The sequence below is a fragment of the Podarcis liolepis genome, assembly GCF_965112155.1.
Source record: "Podarcis liolepis genome assembly, chromosome: 2".
In the NCBI taxonomy this organism is placed as follows: Eukaryota; Metazoa; Chordata; class Lepidosauria; order Squamata; family Lacertidae; genus Podarcis; species Podarcis liolepis.
In genome coordinates, this window is record NC_139555.1 from 54,212,834 (window position 1) to 54,222,629 (window position 9,796).

The 9,796-nt window shown below is 41.8% G+C and overlaps 1 long non-coding RNA gene across 1 annotated transcript; it reads left to right on the forward strand.

Annotated features, from left to right (window-relative positions):
• The first annotated feature begins 935 nt into the window (after positions 1-935).
• On the forward strand, positions 936-6,597 carry LOC310697601. Its single transcript, XR_014521087.1, has 3 exons — positions 936-1,096; positions 4,032-4,085; positions 6,436-6,597. It is a non-coding gene; the product is annotated as an uncharacterized lncRNA (long non-coding RNA).
• Positions 6,598-9,796: the final 3,199 nt, after the last annotated feature.

Sequence of the window (9,796 nt, forward strand, 5' to 3'; positions counted from 1 at the left end):
ATAACCCATTTCCCAGCTGAAACTCCCAAATCACTATTTTTTTTAATATGGCACGCATCAAGTAATATATCAGATCATTCATGTTTGATCCAGGTAACTTTGACTTTCTTTCTTTCTTTCTTTCTTTCTTTCTTTCTTTCTTTCTTTGTATAGCATGTTAAGGAAGTTCTTCATCCTTTTATCCTGTCAATGTGGAACAAAGTTGTTTAAGGATGCTTGTACTGTACTGTAGTACTATCCAGGTTACTTTTAAGAATATCTGAAAGGGAGCTTACGGAAAATCTGTTATTGTCAGTGAATGGTTGAATATGTGAATATCACCGCACATTCAATTTCTATGTATGAAATCAGTTTATTTTATGGTCATATTCATTTACAAATCTGTTCATGTTTATAGACAGAAGCAGTGCAAACACAAAGGGGATCTTGCACATGGTTTTCCAGACACTTAGCAATGAAAGGATTCATTATTAAACTGGAATTATGTGACAGACAGTCTCTTTCACCTTGATGGTGGACTTCAGTAGCACATTTTCTCTTCATCCCTGCCCACAATGGTGTTCTATCACTGTGTGTGAGAAAAGGGAATACTGCAACAGATATAGGATGGGATAGGTCCTTCTGAGCTTCTGTCAAACCCAGAGGGACAGAGAACCCCTACTATGGTAATCCAGTGACCATAAAAATATTATCAGTGCCTATGGATAGTCTGTCTCTAATATTGATGAGCTGATATTGCATGCAGAGTGCCCAAACCTGCAAAATAATGGTTCTTTTACTTTGGATATCTTTCTATCTACTGATCCAGTTTTGAACTTTATGTCCATTATGGAATGACTGTAGTATATTATTATTATTATTATTATTATTATTATTATTATTATTATTATTATTACTATTATTTCACCTTTTACATATGTTTCAAGGCGATTTAAAGACATGCTATAAAACAGCCAAAAATAGTTTTACTTTTTTTTACATCACCCCCACCCCTGAAAATAAGCTTAAAAGCAGTACAAAACAAACACCTACAGTATAGACCTTTTCATCCAGCTGGAATAGCTTATCGAAACAAAAATGTCTTCAATTGTTTCCGGTAAGTACAGATAGCAGGTGCCTATTTTATCTCAACAGGAATGCTGTTCCACAGAACATGTTGTTGGTATTTCACTTCCAGAAAACCCTGCACCTTATAGTTTTGCTCAGAACCCGTGCTAGACACTGTGCTTCTTCACAAAGACATGCAGTGAAGCTAACAGCCCTTCTGGCTTTATCTCTGAGATAACAGGAGCACTAAAGGTCACTGAGGATTAAGAAATTGTTAAGGATTAAGTGCCTATTACCTCTCCTTGTCCGTGTCTACACACCAGCTGGGGTGGTGTGACAGATGTGCTACTTAGATATACTCCTCCTCCAAAGCCTAATGATTTCAGCCTCAAAGGCCTGGTGCCCAGCATCAGATTCCTGGTGGCTATAGAGATCCAGAGGTGTCATCAGAAAAAGAATAAGGTGGATAAAGAACAAGGTAGATAAGAGGGGCAAGGGTAGAGTCCATGTGGTATAGAGGTTAGAACGTTGCACTACAGCCTGGGGGACCAGGGCTTCAATCCCCACTCAGCTATGAAGTTCACTGGGTGACCATGGGCCAGTCACCATCTCTCAGCCTAACCTTTGTCACAAGGTTGAGGTGAAAATAAAAATGGGGAGGGGGAGAACCAGGTATGCCATCTTATGCTCCTTGGAATAGAGGTGTGATACCAATGTAATCCATTACTAAAGAACCAAGCGAGCACAGTCATCCTCACAATGGTGTAGCGTGGATTGCTGGTGCCCAGGGCAAGGCAGGGCAAGTGTCGTGTCCCCTGGTAGACTGGGCAGCTGGGGTGGAGGCGTGCACCTGCAGGATGTGTGCAGAGCCTGCACAAAGGGTGAACAGAGCCCTCCTCCATCAGACTCCTCACCTGTTGCCTCTGTCCACCTGCCCACTAGATCAACCTGCCTTCCGCTGCTCCGTGCTGGAGCCACAACCCCGGAGAACGAGGCTGCCCTTCTGCCTCCTGTCTCTCTCTCCCTCCTGATCCAGGTGGAGCCTCTTGCCTCTCCTTGGTTGTTGGTGCTAGTGGTGGCATCCTCCTTGTGGCAATGACGAGGAGACACCGCTGCCCGCCCCTCAGCCCCATGAGCCCAGACAGGGCACAGCTTGGCTTGCCTCCCTATAGTTCTGGCCTCAATGAGGGAACCTGTCATGGGGGGCGCCTGGTAGTGCGCCCTCAGAAATGTGTACCTGGGGCCCCGGGCCCCCTGGCTGCCCCTCCATGCTACGGCGCTGCTTCCCCAACAGAGCCAAATGCCACAGCCTCCATTTCTTAACCAGACAGGGCAGGCAGGCAATTTTTAGAGTGAGTGTTCCTTTCCTCTGGCACTCTCTATGTAAAATTCCCTTCTAGCACAATACTACAGGATGTCAGGTCAGGGTTTGCTCCAGAGAGCAATCCTAGGGAGGATACTTGTTTCTGCTTGCAGCTAGTTTCATTCGTAATGTGCAGAGAGGGAGAGTCGTTTTCAACAAGGCCTATGTCAGACCAATGCATGAACATTCATTTTTCTACTTTTTTGTTGAATCGAAGCAAAGGCACTTAGTTTGGGCTGCTGTCAAAAAATAACACAGCTTAATTTTAGGGCTAAGATTGTGATGAATTCTCTCTCTCTCCCTGCAATTTGACTGGATTGTTTTCTGCACCCATCTATGACTTCCACTGGAAACCTAAATAAGCTGTTGGGAAGAGATGGTACTTAAATAGCTCTAATGAAGCAGAGGCTCTAGTTTAAGTTCTTACAATGCAGGTAATTTATACAAAATACTGGCAGCACTTTGGACGCATTAGCTTGATGGGGAGGAAAAGCAGGTCAGTATTCACTTGAAATATGCCTGTTATTAGCAGCACTTCTCAGCGTCTCTGCAAGGCATAATTTAAAAACAATTTTTTTTCTGAATTGCACCATCTGGAAGGGGGAAAAATCAATAATATATTTACATGTGGCTCAGCAGCTCCAACTGACTATAACTTGAGTATATGTAATGTATATTGCTTCGCCATTTGCAGATATGGATCCAGATAACATACCGTCTTGGCACAGGGACAAAAAACCAAAACCAGTCTGTATTTGAGTACAGCCACCCAGGGAAGTAGTGAGGTCCATCAGCCTCTGTGAAGGGAAAGTTTGCTTCCTATAGCATCTTTGTCTTGTGTTAACCCCATTGATATCTAGGCAGTGGTGGAGGAGGGTCAATGCTTGAAGTGAGGATGGCAACAAGAACACGCTCAGATCCAGTAGTGAAAAATCAGGAATAGGGAAGAGCAGATCTGTCAACGTAGGCTTCTCTCTAGTTCACATTTTTCTAATCTTAAATTCAGTTCTCCACATTTCCATTACATTTGTTTTTTTAAAAAACTCATGAAAATCTACCAGCATTTTCATGCCATTTTATCCTAATATACATGCTTGTATGCAATTTTGCCTTATAAATTTTTGCAAACAATCTCCTCCAATAGAAGGCATTTTCATGTTATTGTCATCAATATATGCTTCATGTTCTTTTTGCACACTTTACCCTGCTATGTGCATTTTTGTTTCGATTATTTGGATGAAGAACTCATCACTAAATTGGCAGAAGTGTGCATTTTGAAGGATGGCCGTGGGCTTGTCCACCTTGCAGCTGTTTGTGTTCCCATTTAATTTGCATTGTCCACATAAAATTACCTTCAAATAACAGTCCCCTGTAAATTCAGGTTTATTCAAGTTGGGGATAATCTGATAAATTGAGGTAAATCAGGCTCCAAACAGCTTTGCCAGGCTTTCCTTTTCTCTCTCTCTTTTTTTTGTTGGAGAAGGCAGAAAAGTGGGGTAATGATTGTCATACACATCCCATTTACAAGTGAAGCAGTTTGGGGGGCTGAAATTGTCCCTTCTGGGTTTCTTGCCCAGATTACATTAATTTTGTTCCTCCTCCTTCCCATGTATGTTTCAAGAGATGACAAGAAGCAGGGAATGTGTATTACATAGACTGATGCCTAAGGGGCAAGGTAAGTCGTTGCTCAGTGCTTCCTCTCCACTCTTATGCCATTTCCACATATCTCTTCAGAGTTCCCCACAAAGAGGGATTGACTATTAAACCGTTCTGAAAATTGTAACTCTGTGAGGGGAATAGGGGTCTCCTAACAACTCCCAGCACTTTTAACAAACTACACTGGGAAAGGAGCGGTGGTCATTACTGAGTTGGATTTGTTTTAACTACTTGTGTTTTTATCTTTTAGTTTATTCTTAGAACTGCCCTGAGCCCTTGTGATGAAGGGTGCTCTCTCTCTCTCATCTATCTATCTATCTATCTATCTATCTATCTATCTATCTATCTATCTATATCTATCTATCTATCTATCTATCTATCTATCTATCTATCTATCTATCTATCATCTATATCTATCTATCTATCTATCTATCTATCTATCTATCTATCTATCTATCATCATCATCTATCTATCATCATCTATCTATCATCTCCCAGGATTCCTTGGGGGAAGCCATGACTGTTCAAAGTGGTATGAAACTGCTTTAAATGTATAGTGCAGATGAGGCCAAAGTTTTACTTAGAGTAAACCCACTGAAATTAAGTTAGTTATGCTCATTAATTTCAATGAGTCTGTTCTGAATATGACCAACAATGAATACAATCCAAACTTATCTTTGTAAAAAAAAAATACTACAATAACTTAAAATGTATCAACATATGTCACTGAAAATATATGTAACAAAAGCAAATTAAAAATGGAATCCAAAAATGAGACATCCCCTACTCAAACCTGCCTTCAGGCAGATGTCTTTCATAATCCTGCTAGCCAAGATCCTTCAATAAGAGATGTCATGGACCAGTCCTGGCATCTTGCCCCAGTGCAAAGGAGGTGCTCTTGGCCTCTCCATACAGATGTAGCCTACTTCCCACAAGGCAGCCCGAACCAATTACCTTCTGAGCGGGAACCAATTACTTCTGAGCGACATCACCATCCAACAAAGCAACCACAGCGTATAGATGCTCACAAAAGCCATAGGGAAATAGTATAAGCTACTTGAGACTGTCTTGCCCAAGACCTCCCAGCATGTGTCATGGCTAAGTGTTGATCTGAAAGTATTGCATACAAAGTCAGTCCTCTGCCTTTGTACCCTGTTTTCCCATTTCTGTGTTTTGCTTCCCATTTTCTTTCTTTCTACTTCAAGACTCATAACCCTTGGAAAGCACGGGGAATTGTTTTCTTGCTCTCCATCAACTGACAAGCTGTATTCACGGTTGATTATATTATGATACATTCACTCTTTACAAGCAGTGATTCAGTAGACTCCAAACCCTATTGACAGTTGCCATAGTGAACATATTAATAAGCATCGTCAAGGAGCTATTGCAGTCCTGCATCGGTGCTAATGGTAACAGAAATGTGGAGAGCACATGGGGATTGGGAAAACCATAACCCCTTCAAGCTGGTTCCCTACCACCAATCAGTTTTTGCTTCGGCATCTGTACTGGGATGTTTTGTACGGTCCCATTTATTATGTTGTCAAATGTTGAAAGCGGCTGAAAAACTGGGAGACGTGCAATCTGATGTCTGCGGAGAAGAGAGGAGCTTGACAGGTTTGTAATAGGGGAAACGTTGGGCTATAACAAGCCAGCAGAACAGTAGTTGAAAGGTTGGCTGTGCCTTGGCATGGCATTTCTTCATGAGTTGGGAAGGAGGAAATGCAGCAGTTGCAGAACTTAGTTGTTATGTAGCTAAGAAGCTTTGACAGGCCAATGATAGATTAAATCATCGAGAGGACATTTTTATGAGAGGCCTCCAGATGGCAGAAGTAATGCATTGTTGTATGTCTTAGATTCATGGCTCTGCTATAGCTATTCCCTCCCCCCCGCCTCCCCCCCCCTTCATTAACAAGATATGTTTTCCTTTCTCTGCAATAAGACTTATAACAAGTTTAAAGAAAAAAGGGTTTGGAAAGAAACCTGAGAAACCAACTCTCAATAATGCTGGGCAACTGGGATTTTCAAACCACATTCCATTGTACACAGCTTGAATCCCTTCCCTTCCCTTCCTTCCTTCCTTCCTTCCTTCCTTCCTTCCTTCCTTCCTTCCTTCCTTCCTTTCTTTCTTTCTTTCTTTCTTTCTTTCTTTCTTTCTTGGGACATCTTTCTTTCTTTCTGCAATAAATCTGTTCTAATTAATACCAATTTTCCCTGCAAATATTAGGCAAAAACTCAGGTGATCTCTAAAGCCTCATTTGACTCTGAATTTCTCCAGAACTGTGCACTCAGTAAGAAGTTCTGTTTTCCACTCTGCAGCAATCTATTTTCTCCTCTTCTCTCTGCTGATACATCCCATTTTCTTGTCATAGGAGAAATCGCTGTTGTATAATCTTTCCCAACAAGGAGCACATATCTTGTTTGAGCCTGATTACGCTGAAACGTTGAGACTGGCTTCTTCACTCCTGTGCTGAGCTTAAACTGCAGCTGTTCAGCATCTGGTTGCTACTTTGGAACAATATTGTGAATTCCAAGGGTGCTTGAAGATGTCATTTCAGTTCTACCTGTAATAAAATATATTAGGAGGGAAATGTGTCTTCTGCATAACGCTGCTATGATCAATGTGTAAAAGCCAGAAGGACATGGTGAGAACAGCCACATTTTTTTTTAACTTTTGGGGTTTTCTTTATTCCCCATTCAGCAGCTGTTCATATGTTGGGGCGGAGCCATGGCGCCCCCGTCCTGAAATTGACATTGGTGCTGCTTACCTGAATGAGACTGGGCAATGGCGAGGTCAAGGCCACAATGTTGCACCAATGGGAGCACTGCTGCCCATCTGGTGCTCTGGCCTAGTTGTCAGTACAACCTTGCTACTGCCCCTCCTCAGCATCACCCAGGTAAGCAGTGCTGATGTTCAGAAGGAAGCTCAATGCTTCCACAGTGCCACATATGCCACTGCTGCAAGTCAACCAATTTCCAAAGGAATGTACGTGTCAGGCTTTGGGGATTCGGATCCCTTCCCCGGTAGCAGTAAATAAGCAGATCAAATGAAAGGAGCGTTCTTACCAGATAAGTTATTTAATAATCACAGCATATCTCTCTAAAAACGATGTTGCTCCCAGTAAAGGTTCACCCCCTCCGTCCCCATTAACTTACATCACTCCTACATCGGATAATCTGAGCTTGTTGCCAATGTGCTTTCTGTTCTATCACTTCAAAGCCCATCTAGTCTTAGGCGAAGGGGGGGGGGGTCAGGAATGCTGTCCAAGGAAAACTGAATCTGCTAGCTCTCTCTCCCTCCCTCCTGGTGTTTCCTCTTCTAGCTGTTCCTCACCCAGTTTTTCCCCTCTGGACTATGCCCTTCTGCAAACCACTGTTCTAAATCAATACTGTACTGTCCTTCTGCCCTTGGGAAGATTTAGAAAGGGGGGGGGGGCTTCCACCATTCTTCCTCAGTCCAGTCCCTGTCAGTACATCACAGTCAAAATGACTAAAAATATGAAAAAGTACAGATAGTAATACAAAACTAAAAAACATCATAGCATGATGCAGCAGACAAAACATCTAATTCAGCCACAGACCAAACAGTGTAAAGTGGCAAATAAAACAGCATTTTGTGGGGTGTGAGTTTTATGGAGATTGTGGTGCAGGGTAAAAGGGTAAACCACCCACTCTGCCTGCTGTTGTCCCAATCCTGACTGAGCTCTCCGCATGGCTGTGTTTAAAACAAAAACAAAAAACCCCCAGACATGCTAAATGTGATTGTATGTAACATGTAGTTTGTCCCTTGGTCTGCCGGACTGCGTTGACTCCAGAGTACAGCCACCCCATGGGAACAGTAGAAAGATGCTTTCAAATTCTCAAATACTAACAAAATAAATCTTTCTTCACTGCACCAGATCTCATCTATAAAGATGCCAGTAGTTACAGAGAACAAATATCTGGCTAACATTCTGACATGCATGGGTAACCATAAGGAATTTGGGTGAAACTCCCAAGCAAAGAGACTTTTAAGTCTGTTTATAGGGTTGGCATGGCTGTAGAGACACACAAGGGCACCTAAACAAGAGTGGTTTCTGTCCTGTTTGTGCAGCACCTCAAGTTGTCCAGGGACAAAGATGTGGGAATTTCACCCAAGATCTTACCTTTTGCTTTCTCACCTGTGCATGCACAATGAACATATAGCCATCTCTGCAATAACATCTTTAAGAAAGAGTTTATGCCACCCCTGTTTACACACAGCTAAAGGAGATTCATTTTGCCAGGATTTGGAAATTCAGAAGAGTCTACAACTTTCCCATGGGATAGTTGTGGTCTGGATGAACATAGGGTGGTATCTCGAGTTACAAATGCCTCAGGTTACAAACGCTTCAGGTTTCAAACTCCGTTAACCTGGAAGAGTTACCTTGAGTTGAGAACTTTGCCCCAGGATGAGAACGGAAATTGTGTGTTGGTGGTGCAGCGGCAGCAAGAGGCCCCATTAGCGAAAGCACGCCTCTAGTTAAGAACAGTTTCAGGTTAAGAACGGACCTCCAGAACAAATTAAGTTTGTAACTAGAGGTAACCACTGTAGTTTGATAGGCTGAGAAGACTGTGGAGTAGGGAAGTCTGGAATTTGCAATTCTGTGCTACAAAGCCTGTATAATATTTACTTCTTATCTCACTGTGTCTCCCACCCAAACCTCAATAAGAACATTAGTTTGCCTGTTTGTTAGATTTGTAATTGGCAATAAAAGAAGACACATTTATTTTTCTACACCATCATGCTCACATCAAATGCTATGGGAAGGCTCTCCTGCAAGGCTGAAGGCAAAATAAATTACAAAAACAAGTTGTTCGTAGCATTTATATGGCAAAGCAACACCAGTGACTACAGGCAGAGTGCAAACAGCATCCATTCCTAGGAATTATAGCCAATCCTGCAGATTTGATAGCCATTGAATGTACTTGTCTATTTCATATTTTGGAAGCGGAGAGAGCACAGAGCATGGCTTTTCAGATCTCTCTTATAGATAGCTTTGTGACTGCATGTTGTTGAGCATCTTTGTCAGTCAGAGCAGCCATGAGGATTTGTGGGAGAAGATTTGAAATGCTTCTCTCAATGTTCCTGGAACATCATTTCTGTTTTCTTGTCAGGGATTTCCATTTGGCTGGAATTGTAGATAAACTTAAGGTGAACAAAGGGAGGATTTGGCAGAGACTAAATCCAGCTTTACCTTTTGCTGGCTTTCTGCACATTTTTTTTTATAAAAAAAATATATCTAGCTATTAATATGAAATGGACCATTATTACCTGTTTCATAGAATCTGGAGACTATTAACTTAGTGTTAAATGGAGAAAGAAAGCATGTCACATGTACATTTTCACAAAAGGAATGCTTAACGAAGTGAGCAAAACTGAAATGTGTTAGCATTCAACCCTTGTTTTACATTTGACTGCCACACAAATTGCAAGTTGGGATGGTGGAAGAACTAGGCATTCAAAGTAAAGATGAATTTGTTTTTGCTTTCAAAAATATGTACTGCTGAATGTCATACAGCAAGTATTTAAAAAGTTGGCACCAGTTGCTTTGTATTTTGGTCAACATTCTTAACTCCCTATTTTATGCCATATTTGACTATATAAGTGATATGTGGTGAGCCATCCCCATTCATTAATGTGGCCTGTTGTCACTGTTGCAGCTCTAAATTGGCAACTGAGGTAGCCAGGCTAGGATATACAGTGGTACCTCG